This window comes from Crinia signifera, chromosome 2 (assembly GCF_055691185.1).
Source record: "Crinia signifera chromosome 2, ASM5569118v1, whole genome shotgun sequence".
NCBI classification, from domain to species: Eukaryota; Metazoa; Chordata; class Amphibia; order Anura; family Myobatrachidae; genus Crinia; species Crinia signifera.
The window spans coordinates 93,949,364-93,967,667 of record NC_139218.1 but is presented as its reverse complement, the minus strand read 5'-3'; positions in this window follow the sequence as shown (position 1 = coordinate 93,967,667).

Here is an 18,304-nt window from a genome sequence, read left to right as displayed (position 1 = left end):
TACCTCACCCTGTATCATGCCCCCCTCTTGCGCTGTCACCTCAGCCCTCTCTCACCTCTCTCCCACACCATCTTTCCCCTTTTTTGCTCTCTTCCCATCCTCTTTTCTCTCTCCTGTCCTTCCGGCGACCCAGTCACCCACTCTCTACCCTGCTGCCCCCCTGCTGTCTTCTCCCTCCTTACTCTCCCAGGTCTACCACCTCTCTTTCTCTCAACCCTCTCTCACCCCCCCCCACCACGTCTGTGGCTTTATGTGTAAGGGGTATTACAAAGTTTGCTAAAATGTGCAATGGGCATTACGGTGTGTGGTATAGTGTTAGGCTGCACCCCCTTTTTTGCTATGCAAGAGTCCCGCCTACTACAAATGGGGGGGTGTCAGTATGTGTGTCAATCAGTATGGCGTGTCTTCAGGGCCGGCGCCACCACTAGGCATTTGCCTAGGGCACCAGCCACTGGAGGGCGCCAGTGTGCATTAGGGAGCAGAGAGGCCTCCTATACCCCCCCTGCCCCCACCCCAGGAAATGATGCGGTGGCCTGCATCCGCATCACACCGGGCATCACCCCCGCCCTGGAACACCGCGACAGGCTGCCGTCTCAATCACAGGCACCCCTTTCCTGTACAGTGACTGGGGGTGGGTGAGCACTGCAGTGCCACAGCGTAAACCCCACCAGCACACCCCCTCCTGTACGGCGGCTGGGGGGCACCGGAGCGTTCCCCCCCGCCTGGGGCGCTCCGGTGCCTCGCACCAGCACTGAGTGTCTGTATCAGTAAGGTAGTTTGAGTTTATACATGCATCTATGGGGGCAGTGTGTGTGCAGCTATGGGGTATTGTTGTGTACAGTATGTGTGTGGCCAGGGCTATTTTTCAGCAGGCTCAGCAGGAACTGAGGCCCTTATTCTAGTTCACTCTTCTGACAAAATATTTCTTAGATGGACAAAACCATGTGCACTGCAGGTGAGGGAGGTGTAAAACCCCACCCAAATCTAATTATCTCTGCACAAGTAACACCTGCCTCACCTGCAGTGCACATGGTTTTGTCCATCTAAGAAATATTTTGTCAGAAAGAGTGAACTAGAATAAGGGCCTCAGTTCCTGATGGAGCCTGCTGAAAAATAGCCCTGTGTGTGGCTATGGGGAGTGTGTGTTTGGGTATGCAGGCAGTTTGTGTATGTGTGTGCAGCTATAGGGCAGTGTGTGTAGCTATGGGGCTGTGCAGAGTGTGTGTGTGTGTGTGTGTGGCCATGTGGGCAGTGTGTGCTGCTGCTATGAGGGCAGTGTGTGAAACTGCATGCTGTTGTGGGGTGTTTAACTGACATCTGTCTTAGAACCCCATGAAGTCTAAATCCAGCTCTGCTTAATAAATTAAATACTGTAAGTTTAGTGAAGTTTTCATCCAAAGATCTAAAATAGAAGATGGAACACATATAATTGATGCATTGTTTTGAAATAATTACCACATATTGTGCACTGAGCATCAGTATTTTGACTGACATACTTTTATAAACAACTGCTGTCAGATTAACATTGGTCACCAAAAGATCTGCTATGTCCTGGAACAAGTGGCATTTACCTTGTTTGCAATCAACCTCATTGTGAATTCTCTGACCTAGCCAGCAATGAAGGTTGTGCTAGAATGAAGGATAAACAGGTAAGCATAGACACCGTAATTTAGTACTCACACAAGTGCACCTGCCAGGGAGGCATATCCATGACTACAAGAGGTCTTCCCCTTACCCAGCTACTGTAAAGAATACGGTTAAAATGTGGTCCTGCCAGACACATCTATTCACAACCTAATATCATGTTTCAACAGCATACTAAAGACAAAAATTAGCATCATCACCTTGAAGAAGATATGGTACTTATGTAGTATCTGGGCTGCCGATTTTTTGATTGTATGCCTTAACTTAGACATACAATCAGATGCGATGCGATATCGCATCGCATCGCATACGACCTTATCGCATGCGATGCGATGACCCGATTTTTCCATAGGATTCAATGTTAAAATGGATTGAGTCCATTTTAACATGGAATTCAATGTGGAAAAGGTGTTCTTTTCATACCCCTACTATCCAAGTGGGCATGGAGTTGGATATAAACCTGTGGCGAGCGTAGCGAGCCACCGAACCCGAAGCGTGGCGAGCAAAGCGAGCCCCGCGAGGGGACGGTATTCTGTGTCCCCTCGTGGGGCTCACCACGCTTCGGGCTCGGTGGCTCGCTACGCTCGCCACAGGTTTATATCCAACTCCATGCCCACTTGGATAGTAGGGGTATGAAAAGGACCCCTTTTCCCATTGAATTCCATGTTAAAATGGACTCAGTCCATTTTAACATTGAATCCTATGGAAAATCGGGTCCATCGCATCGCATGCGATATGGTCGGATGCGATGCGATGGACCCGATTTTAAAATCGGCAGCCCAGTTAGTACATAAGTACCGAAGATATTATTTCTGGTGTATTAGCAAATCAACATAAGCTAGCCTGTTTGCTTCAGTTTTGGGGTCCAACATCAAATGTTTCAAACACTGCCAGTCTATGAGCCAGATAAATTAAGCTTGATAAGTGATACAATGGAAAGGGATAAACCAACAATCTGATCCTAATGCCATTGTCACAAACCTAACTTAATTCATGTTTGTTTTCTGGTTTCCAATGTTTCCAGCCTTGTCTGTGTCCATGCTGCTGCTCTGCATTCCTCCTTGAATAATCACCTGTGAGGCTCCCTGACTTCAGCACTGGTCACATGATCCAGGTATATTCAAGTAATCCCACTTCCTGGTTGTAACCTAATTGCTGCTGCGGTCAGTAGCCAATCCTCAGCTACCTAGGAGGATAAAAGGATTCACCTGAGAAAAGCTCAGGGCCTTGAACAACTAGTCTGCTTCCTGTGTTCCTCTAGAACAGTGGTTCCCAACCTCGGTCCTCAAATACCCCCAACAGTGCACGTTTTCCAGGTCACCACACAGAATCACAAGTGACATAATTAGTTCCACCTGTGGATCTTTTAAAATGTGTCTGAATACTGAGTGCACCTGCTGGGTGACCTGGAAAAGTGCATTGTTGGGGGTACTTGAGGACCAGGGTTGGGAACCAATGCTCCAGAAGTCAGCATTCTAAGGCTCCAGATTCCTGTCCAGAGTTCTTGTGCATTACCTGTGCAATCTGCTGCTGCTGCCTCCTGCTGTCATTAAAGCTCCGTGGTACTCTCTACCTGCCAGGTTACCGTCCAAGCTGCTTACTACATCTACAAATCCCAAGGGAATAGGATAGAGCACTCCAGCATCCTTCAGCAGAGTTTGCTACTGTCTCTTAAAGGGCCATCACCATCTTCAACTCCCTAGTCGACACAGGCGTCAACTCTAAACCTCACTTGTCATTCTCCTGAGAGTTTCCTAGAGACTGACTCCAAGGCTCCTTATTACCTGCTACAGTGAACCTCATCCTGCTGCTGCTGTTGTTACTACCACTTTGCCTGGTTAATTCCACTGGTACTTGTTTCCTAGCACGGCGCCCACGATTTTCATCGCATGTACTCCTAGAAATCTCATCGCATCGCCTGTAATGGTGTGGCATACAATACATGCAATGCGATGCGATTCGTTTTTTAATCATCATTATTGAAATTTTATTGCATCGGCTAACACTAAATATCGACATACAATGCATGCGATGCGATGCAATGCATTTTCACTCACTCCTGTTCACGCTCTCTGCCGGCCCATATGTAACAGGTCAATATTTACCATCATAATCCAGCCCCCTGTCACATCTGCACAGTAACAAATTACTTTGTGTGTGTGTTTATATGTACATGGTAATCCAGCCCCCTGTCATTTATGCCCAGTAACACATTACAGTACCTCATCTGTGTCAATATTTACATCCCTCACTGGTAATCCAGCCTGTCACATCTGCTTAGAAATGTCTTTGTGGGTTATTTTGTGAGAGGAGAAGACGTGGATTTGAGAGCAAGAGAGTTATTCCTGATTATTTGCTTATTCCGATTGGTGATCTGCTTATTTCGGCAGAAATGGCATCTGCGCTGAACCTGTTTTCGTTGCCCCTGATGGAGGTTGAGGCAATCAAATTCTTCCAGCGTCATCATCTGTTGCTTGTGGAGGCGAATTATGCCAATGGACATGCTATGTGGCTGAGCCTGAAGGAAGGGATGTGGTGGTGCCATGTGAAGGTATGTCAACTGAAGAGCCTGCGAGCTGCACTATTTCCCCGGGTGCCACTTACCCTTCCTCACTTTGGTAAGGTTCCTTTATTCCTGGGCTCAGGAGATGACCTCGGTGGAGTACTGCCAGCTGGAGCTTGCTATGTCAAATAAGACGACAGTGCTCTACAACAAGTGGATGCGGGAGGCCTGCCTGTTGTATCTGATGCTGCAGCTGCAGTGCCGTATTGATGGCCCTGACAGGATTGTCGAGGTGGACGAGACCCTGTACGTGAGGAGACAGTCCAATGTTTGCCGCATGTTACCCCATTTGGGGGTATCTGCCGGGAAACAGGGCAGTGTTTTGTGACAAAGGTGGACATCCGTGACGCCCGCACTGTAATGTCGGCCATCATGGACAATGTGGAGCCTGGGTCGACAATCTACACTGACTGCTGGAGGGCTTATAACACAGAGCAGCTCCAAGCGGCTGGATACCAGCATGCCCAGGTAAATCACAGATACAATTTTGTGGACCCAAGAACGGGGTTCCACACTCAGAACATCGAAAGGATGTGGGGTGCCGGTAAATTGAGAAACAAACGGCACCGGAGAACCGCCAGGCACATGCTGCAGAGCTACCTGGAGAAGTTCATGTGGCGAAAAACTCTGGGTAGGGATGACCCTTTTGCCCGCATCCTCCATGCATTGACATTATTGCCTAAAGACACTTAAGAAATGCATTTAGGACTTTACTTTATTGCCTAAGGACACTTGAAAAATGCATTTATGAGTATTCATAACTCTTCTTCATGTTTTTAATGTTTTATTATTTAAAACTGTTATTTTTCTTGATTCTTAATCATTTTACTAAGTTATTATTCTTATTCAGCAAATGTTGTCTTAACTGTGTCAGTTGCATGATTTTGCAGGGGTGAATGTTTTCAAACAATCCCTCATGCTATCCCAAAGAAGATTATGCATGAATATACTAAGGTTATGACTAAATATGTTTGGTTCTCTAATCCTCCTAAATTAGCCCACTCTAAAATGACCCTTCCGAAAGCCAAAGGTGGATTAACTCTACCTGATTTGACTTTATATCATAAAGCATCCATCTTAGCTCAATTAAAAACAATTTTAAAGTAGATTCCGTTATCAGTTGGGCTCTCCTTGAGTCCTCAGTTTGTGCTCGATATCAAAGACGCCTTCTTACTCTCCAAAAATATATGACCCACCCCCACACTCATGCTCCTATCCATGAAGGCCGCTTTATTAGTCTGGGATAGGTTAATCTCCAAACTTCCTCCTTCTTCACATACACTAACTAATATCTCCCTTCAGACCATGTCAACTCTTATTCCGAATTTAAGTCTAGCACGATGGTCTGCCTGTGGAGTGGCAACACTGGCAGACCTACTGACAGGCTCCACTCTACTGTATTTTCCAAGTCTCCAACAAAATTGTTCTCTCCCGAATAGCGTATTGACGCATTATCTTCATATCTCACATTGGTGGCAGTCCACCCTTAGGGATGGCAACCCCCCTCATCCGCTACTTTCATCTGTTACCTCCAGGTTGTTGCAGACTGATTCTAAACATGACATTTCCTTTTGGTATGAGCTCCTACAAGACTTGACACCTCCCCACTAAATCTAACACCCAGAGGAAATAGGAAACTGAATTAGGTCTGGATCTAACTGTTACACAATGGAGCAAAATATTCCTCTCATCATACACTATGACCAAATGCTTAAACCATACTGAAATGCATGTCAAATTGCTCTATAGACTTTACTTATCGCCAGACAGGTTGCACACATTCTGGCCCTCATGCTCTAAATTCTGCTGGCGCCTATGTGGGGAGGTGGGAAACATATTTCATGTGTTCTGGACGTGCCCCAATACTGGTCAAAAGTTTTTGATCTACTCAATGTTGTTCTCGCTCTTTAGCTCACCCCAATCCCCTCTTTGGCTCTACTAAATGTCATCCCTATTTCCGTCCCTAGCCACAAACATTGTGTTTTGGGCCATATTTTAATAGCTGTACGTGCAGCCCTGGCACAACTTTGGAAACAGGCAGGTCCCCCTCTGATCCTGAAAGTGATCCATAAAACCCATTATCACTTCATTATGGAAACGGAATTCATACCTTACACCTGCTCGGCATCCTCACCAATAGTCAAATGGGCTTACTGGCACACATATGTCACCGAGGGCGAAGGAACTCAGTACTTTTCCGACCCACCCTGAGTAAGCCCCTACAATTTAGTCTCAATGAGAAAGAAACTACCTGCCCAACATCTATCACTTGATGATCCCGCTCAATTGCTGCTTGTATTGCTTGATATGATTATTTACATTTTTATGTATATTGCTGGACCTTGTGTGTACTCCACTCCCCCCTGGTTTTGTTTCCCTACTTCTTTTTTCTGTACCCCATTTCTATGAAAATTTTCAATAAAAATGTATTGATGTTAAAAAAAGACAGAGATTGGAGGTAGGCACAAATAGGGACTGGGGGTGGGGAGGCGAGTTTGTTGGCTAAAAACTGTCACAGTTCACAGTGAAAGCACATTGAAGAAGCCAACATTTTTACAAGCTTTTAAATAGTAGTAATAATAAAGCCTCATCTGCTATATTTTATTTGAATGAAGATTATAATTTTGAGCTTAAAGGTTTAGTGGCATTTTGATAAGGAAAACAAAACATTGATAATATTCATGAAAACTTTAATTCTAAAATTAGAAATTTAAACAGATTACTTTGTAATTAGGAACAGAATTAGTTCATAAAATGAAACACAAAAATAAGTGATTAATTAAGTTGATGATTATTTCTTTACAGTATTTCCTTTCCATTTGTTTCAGGATACATTTGAGTCAAGCTGAGAAATATGATTTCCTAGAACAATATGAATATTCTATAAAGCATTTACTAAAATAACTTTCAACAATGATAGGATTGCTGCTGTTATGGATGAATTTATCAACAGTATGTCTGACTGGTGAGTCTATGTTAAGTACTTTAAATGTAACATTTCTAAATATTGTGGATGCTTCTGTCACTATAGGAAAGTACACACATTTTTAACATAGTTAAAGGGACAGGATCATTCAAAATGAGTTGCAGATTGCTTAATTTGAGGTATGGCTACTAAAAACGAGACTATACTTGTAAAAATTATACAAGTAATTTGTACAATTTTTGCACATTCCTGTTTGCATTGGATTGGAGCCTGGAGATCTTATGTGCAGCAAATACGATAGATCGGGATCGGATGCATCAGTGTACATCGCAGGTGCTTTTCTTTTAGCACCCACAATGTATCACATCCATTCGGGGCCAGGTGTATGAGCAGTGACACCGCTGGCACACACCTATAGCCTGCAGAGCAGGGAAGCATTGGGCAGAAGAGCTGCCCTCCCAGCTCTGCATCCCCTACTGAAGCAGTGGGTGGTCGGTGGCATTCATAAGACTTAAAACCCCCTTACAAATAAATGGGCAGCCGCAGATTCATTTGTATAAAAGTTTTTGAATATCCTGCCCATCTGCTGCTACCAAAGCTCCTTCAGGAGCTGGTTGATGAAACTGGAGTAGTACATGTAAGAATAAGCATATTATGGGAACTTTATCTACTTACATTTTGTTCCTACACTTTAAATCAGTTTAAAATACACATATTTTATTACACAAATTGTAAAGGCCACATTTCTATTGGGAAGTCATTACAACACATGTACTGTATTGTCATTTTTTTATATCAAATAAAATAATCCCTACATTTTTGCAGTTACAATGCTTCTTGTAAAAGTGTTAACTGCACTGAGTGTTATGATTAGCACCTGTTCTATAAATATAGAACAGGGAACTAGAGCAATAAAGTACCTGGAGCAGTTGCAGGATGAACAGAAATAAGAAATGAATAAAACTAAACAGAATATAGGACTCAAGACTGACATGAGTAACTGACAGAAACCAGTAGCATAGTGGTGAGAATACAGATCACATGACCGGTTATGGATGTATGAATGGAATATGGGAATAACAAAGAACAAGTTGTGAACAATGTAGAAAAAGGTCATAGCACCCTACTCTAACAACTAACTCTATTTCCCCTAGAAACCACTGGTGCTAAGGCTTCACCTTTAACGGCCACATTTGAAGGGCTGATTTAGGTCTGCCCTAACTCCAGTGCGACCAGGTCTTAAAGGGAAACTAGGCACCAGTGGAATCTAGGGGAAGACAAGAGGAAAATGAACTAAGTAAAATTAGAAGGCCCCCTTAAAAACTAAGGAAAACGATCAATAACAAGCACACAAAAACTAGAAGCGACCATCACGCACACAAAAGAACAATAGTAATTTCATACACTAGTATGGAAGTACCAGAAGTGACCTTGTCACATACAAAATAACATTAGCGATCTTCTCTCGGATAAGAAACAGAGGCAACCTTGTACCAGAAGCTACCTATTCAAAAGCAAACATAAAATAAACAAACCGGACGCAATATATACATAGTTCAACAGTGTCCAAAAATAAGACCTAGCGACAATGTGCAGAAGGGCTGCAGGACTCACGACACCCAGAGTAAGTGAAGCGTGGACCAGAGGTACAGGTGACCAGGAACACCAAGAGATTCAGCATTCTGTAGTGGATACCAACTGCAGGTGTAGAAACTCAAGACTGGGAACTCTGACAGTGAACACAGGCTGAGGTATGCTGGAAACAGAAGGCTGGGCCACAGACACTTGCCTTGGAGCTCAGTCTAAGAAATGCACCAAGGAGCTGAACTGCGTGCAGCTAATGATAATCACTCACTAGGGGCTCAAAAGGAAAGCATCACTGGTGGGGAGGACAAAACCAGCAGCACTCCTGACACTCAGTGTCACACACAAGGGGGTTTCTCATAAATACATTCTGCCAGATCCACCTACGCTGCAGCCAATCTGACTTTCATCTTTTGTAAGATCCATGACCGGACACTTTGCAGCTCCCTGAAGCTACCACAAAGGTGAGTCCAGCAGATGAGTTGCTGCCCCGTATAGCTCCCCACAGCATTTCCAAAAAACTCCCAAGTGAAGATGCGTGTACTCCCCTTCCACTGCACTCCTCTCCCTGGCTCTCTCTAGAGCCAGGCGGAAGACAAGGAAGGGGGAGGGGATCTTTGTGCTGTACTTTCACCAACTTTCACATGTTTCCAACACAATGGTCCTTATTCTGATTGACGCGGACTTTACCGCATACTTTCGGATCGCGTCTTTTCGGCGTCTGCGCATGCGTGGAGAACGCAACGCGCATGTGCCACGCCTTGACTCCGTACCAGTTCGGCCAAATCCCGTCCAAAACTGTTCCCCGCAATCAGTCGGGAAATATGGGCGTATTATGGGCGTCATGCGGAATGACACATGGGCGTAGTTTCAAAGTGGGCAAAACGGGGCGGAAACATGGGCGGATACGGGGGAGTACACTTATGTTGGGGGGCGTACATTCGGATAGCACTCCGAATGCACGCGATCAAAAAGGGCAGAAATGTGCGGTGTCCACAAGTGTACTATTGCTTTGCGGACACCACTCGTTCATGCGGTAGGCGAACGTACGCCTAATGACTACAAGCATTAACACCTGAACCCAATAGAATCTACTCCTTTACTCATTACTCACTAATAGGCCGCTTGTCAGTGCTTTAATTGAAACCATTGCTGCTTCAATTGCTGTAAGGGTTAATGCGTGCAATGCATGTGTTAGGCATGCTTGTAAGGATATATTGGCATCTAATTGATTCCAATTTCAAATTAGCAGTTTTTTATGAGGATAGGTAATTGAATAAGTGGGTCATGTGATGTCTTGCAGAAGATACTTAATAGTGGGTTGTTTGGCGTAAATACTCCGCTTACGGGCGGTAGCACCGCTTGGCTCCCGTTCGGATGCGGTATTTCCGAGCATACTCTGTAATACTCTGTAATACCGTGCAGAATCAGAGTGTTTCTCCCGCACACGCATGGTTTGTATGTCGTCCGTAAACACGCCCTGTTCTTACAGAGTGAGTCCGTCCGAATGCGGAGGACACGTGGGCGTTTCTACGGACGATGGCCGCACGCGGCAAAACACCGTGGCGTGCGGACCGCTCCGTAAGAATGCGGGAATATCCGCACCGATCTGAATAAGGGCCAATATATGCAAACTCCAGGGGCTTCCATATATTTAAAATATTTAAAAAAAATGTAATGTTTCGGGTTTTCGGTCTGTATCTCCGGCCAAATATTGGGTCTGGATCTGTTGCAAACCGCTGCCCTTCCATGGTTTATGTTTTGTGTTTTGGATCTGGTTTTGTTTTTTAAAACCATAAAAACTGCTAAAATTGCAGAATTTTTTTTGCTATTACGCTATTATTAGCCTCAAGAACATTAATTTCCACTCATTTCCAGTCTATCCTGAACACCTCACAATATTTTTTTTTAGACCAAAAGGTTGCACCCGAGGTAGCTGGATGACTATGGCAGACAGGATGGCAATTTGAAAAACTAGACCCCAAAGAGCACATAATGCCAAAAAAAGAGGTGCAACATGGAATTGTCCTTGGGCCCTCCCATCTTTATGTTCCGTAAATAGAACATGCACACTATCTTTAACAAACCAATCATTTTAGCGACCAGGTCTGCTACATGACCAGTTGATACCACACACCCTGAGGAAGGACTGTTATGTTGGTGTTGAGAAGACTTTTTATTGGGGACCCACACCTACCTGTCCTGAATACCATCTTTGGACCTTCTGCCGCTCTGAGATCTCATTCCGGGTGAGAGGACTGGGTTGCAGTTGTGAAGTTGTGAGGTCTCCATCTTTTATTAATAAATTGGATCCTTTGGATGAAGTGTACGTGTTCCAGTGGAGTTTTTAATAAAGATACCTTTTGATGAACATAGAGATTGTGCCCTTGGTGAGTTTATGTTTCATATGAATGTTAAAGATCTGAGAATTTAAAGAAACCTTTATGGGAAAGTCTCCTAGCTTGTCTTGGTGAGTTGTGTCGGGGAGTTACCCTTTGAAATTTGAGAAACCCATGAGAGACTGTCTAACATAAAATATTTTCCTTCTTTCCCTCGTGTCCTGGATACCGTTGTGGACAACACTTTCCATTTGAGAATATATCCTGTGAATAGCGCTGTGGAGATCCACCCCCCTCTGTGTTTCATGATGTATGCAGCAGTATCACTGGACTGGACTTATGCAGCAGTACCAATGGTCTTTAACAGCAGTGCTACTGGACTGGACTTATTATTTATTTATTTACAGATTCTTATATAGCGCAGCAGATTCCGTTGTGCTTTACAATAGTAGACAGTGATAAAACAAACTGGGTAACCACAGACTTTGGGGTTGGAGGGCCCTGCTGCAAGCTTACAATCTATAGTGATATAGGAGGGAAACACAAGGACAGGCACCAGTAATGGCATAGCAGTCCCACCAAGTAACAGGTCCAGAAGGGAAGCTATATAATACATAAGTGTCCCAGAAGGTTATGCGTGTAGAACTTAAAGATGATAGGCTTGCCTTATGCAGCAATATCACTGGACTGGATTTATGCAGCAGTACAAATGGACTTTAAGGGCAGTGCCACTAGACTGGACTTATGCATCAGTATCTCTGCACTGGATTTAGGCAGCAGTTCCACTGGACTTTACTTATTCAACAGTATCACTGGAGTGGACATATGCAGCAGTACCAATGGACTTTAATGTCAGTGCCATTGGACTGGACTTATGCAGCAATATCAGTGGGTTGGACTTATGCAGCAGTATCAATGGTCTTTAACGGCAGTGCCACTGGACTGGACTTATGCAGCAGTATCACTTGACTGTACTTATGCAGCAGTACCACTGGACTTTATCAGAGGAACCAATAGACTTTAATGGCAGTACCACTGGACTGGACTTATGCTGCAGTGTTAATGGACTGGACTTATTCATCAGTACCAATTGACTTTAATAGCAGTACCATTGGACTTTTTCAGCAGTACCACTGGGCTATATGCTGCAGCACTATCACTGGACTATACAGCACTATCACTGGACTAGACTATTCAGCACTATCACTGAATTGGACATTACAGCACTTTATCTGAGCTAGACTATATACAGCACTATAACTGGACTGGACTATATACAGCACTATTAATGGACTGGACTATATACAGCACTATCAGTGGACTGGACTATACATCACTTTCACTGGACTGGACTATATACAGCACTATCGCTAGACTGGATGGCAGGACGGTGGGAAGGCAGGCTGACAGTCAGCCAGGCAGCCAGGACATAAGTAAGTGAGTTTAATTTATATAGCACACTTTCTCCAACAGGACTCAAGGCACATTACAGACCTTATAACAATGCACACAATACTAAGGATGTAATTAGTACAGGACTCAAAACGCTGCTATTAATTTAAAGCTGACCCTTTTTAACTAGACCCTTCAGACACTAGACCCCTAATGTCCCAAAGGACTGATGTCCCAAACTATCTAGTGCTGCCTCTTCACTCTCTGTGTCTGGAATAAAGATGGCGTCCCGCCGCCTGCCCCTTTAAATGGTTGAGATCTTGTGAGATCCGATGGTGGGATCTCACGAGGTCCGGAGACCCATGATCCGAGTCTGAGTGGCAATTTCCGGACAGGCTCAGAAAGCAGTTCATTTTGGCGGTGCCTGGATTCCCCTAATCTGAACTCGCACATCAATATTTATAATCTGCAAGTACAGTACTTTACGATATTTTTATTATTCATACAAACACCTTCATGAAAGTTTCTTTTTTTTACACATATCATAAATTATTGATGTCCTATAGGTAACTAGAGATTGATTCACTAATTCACAAATCAGTTCATACTTCTACAAAGTTTTCATGTAATGTAAATAAGCAAATGAGCAAACATAAACAAATGTCAAATTGGCATCTCAATTAATAGCCAAACAAAACAGGTTTCCATTCATGCTGGCGCTAAATCGTTATTCTATTGTTGTGGAAATCATCTACAGTTGTTGCCTGTGACTTGAGACATGAGTTGTTACTATCAATGGCTTGTCCCTGGCTGTTCCTCAAATTGCAGATTATTTAGTTCACTGCAGTTTGAATAGCTCCAGAATATTACCTATTTTACTATTTTTTTTATTTAATATACTAACTTGTTATATTCTCAAAATATACTGAAGGCCAATAATTGTGTATTCATTTATGGATTTAATTCAATGTCCTACCCTTTATTTACTCTAGTACTGTAGCAAATTAGTATACTTACCTTTGTTTCTGTATAATCATAACAATTAATGTATATGTTGAATACACAGACAATACAGAGCTTGCTATTTATTCACAGTCATTTAATAATAGTTATTTGTACAGCAACTACAGTATATATTCTGTAGCACTTTACAGATAATATTTACTCATCCACCATTGACATCAGTGGAGCCCCAATGTAGTATTTAGCATACCACATGATGGGCCTGAATCTAGTTCACTTTCAAAAGCAAATACTGGCTGCTTTATTTTTACACTGCAATATAGATATCAGTTTGAAGTACAAACCCCACCCAAATTTAACTCTCTCTGCACATGTTACATCAGCCCCACCTGCAGTGCACAAGGTTTTGTCCATTAGAGAGATCATTTGCTTGTGCAAGTGAACCAGAATCAGGCCCAATATTCCTTTAGATTGTAAGCTTGCGTAAATGGCCCTCCTACCTTTTTGACTATCTCTAAATACTCCGTTTGTTGTACAACTGTCTCCAATTGTAAGCGCAATGGAATATGCTACGATACATAAGAAACTGTTAATAAATAAATAAATGACACAAATACATACACATACTATACACACTGATACCCCTTTTACACCGCCGCAAAACCCCGGGTCTTCGACGGGTCAGACCCGGGTTAGCGGTGGTGTAAATGGGACAAGCCGTGCCCCTTTACACAGGACTTCTACCCAGGTCCTGACCTGGTAGAACATGGCTAGGACCTGGGTAGAGGGCGGTGTAAATGGGTACACTGGGTCATCCAACCCAGCTCCCATTTACATCAATGGGGGATGTGCAACCTGCAGACTGCAGCATCCGCAGGATGAACAGGGGGGCACAGACAGCCTGCTGTCTGATATACTCTGCAGACAGCAGCGGCGGCAGCAGAGTAGGTGAATGGATGCCTGTGTGCGGCATCCATTCACCTCCCGGACGACGGCTGGGGGGTGTACGGGGGCTGCAGGGCAGCCCAGCAGCTTACCTTGGTGCTGGGCTGCTCCCAGCATGGCGAGCGGTGTTTCTGGCGGGGATCACCGCAATCCCGGTGCTTGGAGACTATGTCATCTCCAAGCGCTGCCTCTGTCTACTCTGTGGGTGGGCACCACAGTGTAAATGGTGTCAATCCCAGATCTGACCCAGCTTGGATCCTTCTTCCAAATGCCGGGTCGGATCTGGGATTTTTGGTGTTAAAGTGGTATAAGACTGGTATCGTTGTCAGGAGCTAATTAACCTACAAGCATGTTGAACCTAAGATTTTAGAGACGTGAGATGGCAATGCTAACCATTGTTTCAATGTTTAGTGTCATTTACATATCATTGTGGAAATACCTACACAACACACTGCACTGTTTTTTAATTAGTGCATTTTCTACAATGCACTGGTTAGCGCATTAACAAAATAAATTATTTGCAATTATTATTTTACCTCTAACTGTATAACCTTTTTGCATTTGAAACCAACAATCGACTCGCACGGCAAGCAAAACGCATTCGATTTTGACTATATAGTACAGATCTGTATAGTTTTGCCTACAAAATTAATTTTTCTGTGCGTTTTCCACTAAATAAGAGCACGCAGCAGGATCAAAACGGCATCAAATGTGTCTGAAAACTGTTCGATTTCTATTCAATTTTGACTATATAGTCAAAATCAAATACAAAGTTAGTCAGAATAGCAGTGTTTGTAAAGGCCCCCATACATTTGGCCGACTTGTCCTTAGCACAAGTTGGACCCAATTCTTCTGTGAGCCGCCCGGAAACTCCCCGGGAGGCTCACATACAATTTGTCACTTGATGAGCCAAATTTGACATGTGATAAATCGCTTGCGATTTATCACATGTCGGGGAGTAGGGGGCGGGCCGTGAGGTGCAGGGGGGTGGCGGTCATCATCACCAGGGTGGATCAGTGCGACGGGCAGCGGGTCCCTAAACGCTTGGCTGGCGGCGTTGACGAGTGCTGACCTGGCCGGCAGTGTGATGATCACAGTCTCTCATTCAGCAGCGCTGCATGACGGGATGTGCAGTGGCGGGTATTAGATTTTTAAAAAAACTGTCAAATGACTGGCCATTCTCTGATTGGCTGAGAGAGAGCTCTCAGCCAATCAGAGAACGGCCAGTCATTTGACAGGTATTTTAAAAATCTAATACCAGCCACTGCGCGTCCCGTCCTGCAGAGCTGCGCTGCTGAATGAGAGACTGTGATCATCACACTGCCCCGGCCAGGTCAGCACTCGCTGGCGCCGCCAGCCAAGCGCTCAGGGACCCGCTGCCCGCCCCACTGCTCCCCCGGTTGTCTGCATGCATATGACTGTCAGGCGGGCAGGCATATGCATACAGGGAGGTCGGACGTGATCGTACATGCTGACCGTCCGACCTCCCTGATCCGGTCCGATGCGCACGGGACCGCGCATTGGATCGGATCAGACATCACACGCCTGCGATTTGGGGCTGATTTCACCCGGTTATCGGCCCAAAGTGCCAAAATCGGATGAAATCGTCCCAAAATCGCATAGTGTATGGGGGCCTTAAGGAGCATTATATGTGTACTGTGTTGACTGTAAGTTACTGTACTTTATAAATATTGATTATTGTTCGAAAAACAGTAAAGTAGACCCAGAAATTCATAATTCAAGCATTGTAGACATGAGTCAAGCACATGGAATTTTCAAACTGACTACTGTATGTTGGAAGTTCTTTGATTATGAAACCTGTGAATCTCTTCCCCTGTATAAAATAGTAAAACTTGTCTTTATTTAGTAGCAATGTTGGAGACATACAGTAGGACAGTATAGTACAGGGATAGCCGACTCCAGTCCTCGAGAGCTACCAACAGTTAACATTTTCCAGGTCTCCTCACAGAATCATAAGTGAAGTAATTGGCTCCACCTGTTGATCATTTATAATGTGCCAGCCAGTAATGAGTGCACATGTGCCCCAGCATGGTGATCCAGAAAACAAGAACTGTTGGTAGCTCTCGAGGACTGGATTTGGCTACCAGTGGTACAGTGGGTCCTAGCAAAGGTGAAAACTAAATTCATCTAAAATTAGAACTGTAATTTACTGTTGAAAACAGTTTGAGCATGAAGCTACATTAGGGCATGTGATAGTCATACTTAGAGATGTCAAGAAAGTACATTTGTTCCTATCCCAGCTTAAACAGGGTCAGAAGAGATTAGCATATATCACCATGCAATAAGCTTGAAATTGTGACAGTCAAACAAGGGCAAATGAAAACAGATATCACCATATTAGGAAGTCAAATAACGTAGAAATAAATCAGTGCTAGTGCCAATGTTAAACCTTCTATCCAATGAGGTGTGTCATGTTTGCCAATCGCATAAAAAATATAATATTACAAATAATAATACAAATAATACTGATTACAGTGGGAAAATTGGCAGAAAAGGAAGTTTTAGCTATTTATTTATTTCAATCTTTATTTAAGGGGAAGTTTGGTTGCAGATTAAAGACAACCAGAATCAGCAGACTGTCAATTATTGACCCATTATCACACATATAGAATGGGTCCTGTGCATGGACAATGTACTGATACTCAATACTTTGCACATAATAGCACAGGTGTACAAAGGTGCACACCTCAACAATAACACCACAAATGGTATTCACTCGACCTTCTAACTTGACTACACATATGTTTGTGTTGTGCTTGTGCTACTGCTACCACCCCCCTCCCTCCCTCCCAATTATGGTAATACAGCCAAATACCAATCAACTAATTGCACACTGACTACACTGAAATAATGGAAACATAGCCAACAGTCCAAGCTTTTACATAGTCAAACACAGACAAACTCTGCCACATCATAGGCAGGTTAAGTCAAGTGTTTTACCTCATACCAGCCCCCATCTTAAAGGTTTTGTAAATTGAGTAATTTTTTATTGATTTTTCGAAAAAAAAAATATATATAAACAACCTAACAAAGAGGAAAAAAATAATAAAATAAAATACAAATATAAGAATCTCACATAGAAAGCAGTTATATTATCTCAATAACAATATCTCATTTATGGTAACAATATTAGTTTTCCCTTTTATTTACTCTCTTTCCCCATACCCATTAATAGCAGGAGTTAACAGTCATATATAGTATATAGGGAACAATATAGTACATAATATACAAAGAGGTTCTATCCAAATATATCTTAATATAAAAACACACATAACAAAAAAAGTCTTCGAACACAGGACCATCCGAAAAGTTTAATATTCTTTATTGTTATAGCCCTCGGCCACAGTTTCTATGAGTGGGTTTGCCTCCTCCTACTGAGAATAACCAATGGCAATAGACAAGGATGCTCTGTCACCCATGATTTTTGTTCTAATTATTGTTCCCATAGCAGAACATATTCATCTACCCTGAGATATTTAGGGATTAACTGTTGGCATGATTTATAATAAAATATACCCATTTGTTCTTGTTCTTTAATCACCTTATATTACTCTGCCTAATTTGTTAAAACTACTTATGTAATATGTAGCATTTACAGGTGGTTAAACAACAATATACTGTAAACAAGGCCTAACCACTTCATATGCCCCCTGGTGACCTGTCATTGCTACAAGATACTCTAAAATTGCATGTACTGTAGGTCCACTAAGATATGATATCTGAGCATATTTTCTTATTAGACATTTTAGCAGTCATATCTGTACTCTTCATGCATCCGTAAAATCTGAACTGTTCAGGTAGTGTTCCCTCATTATATCCTGGCTGAGTCATATTGTGATTTTAAAAATAAACCAACTTTGTCATGTGAAACCGCAATTCAAGCGACTATTCAATTATTCAGATTGATATAACATACCCCTCATTCAG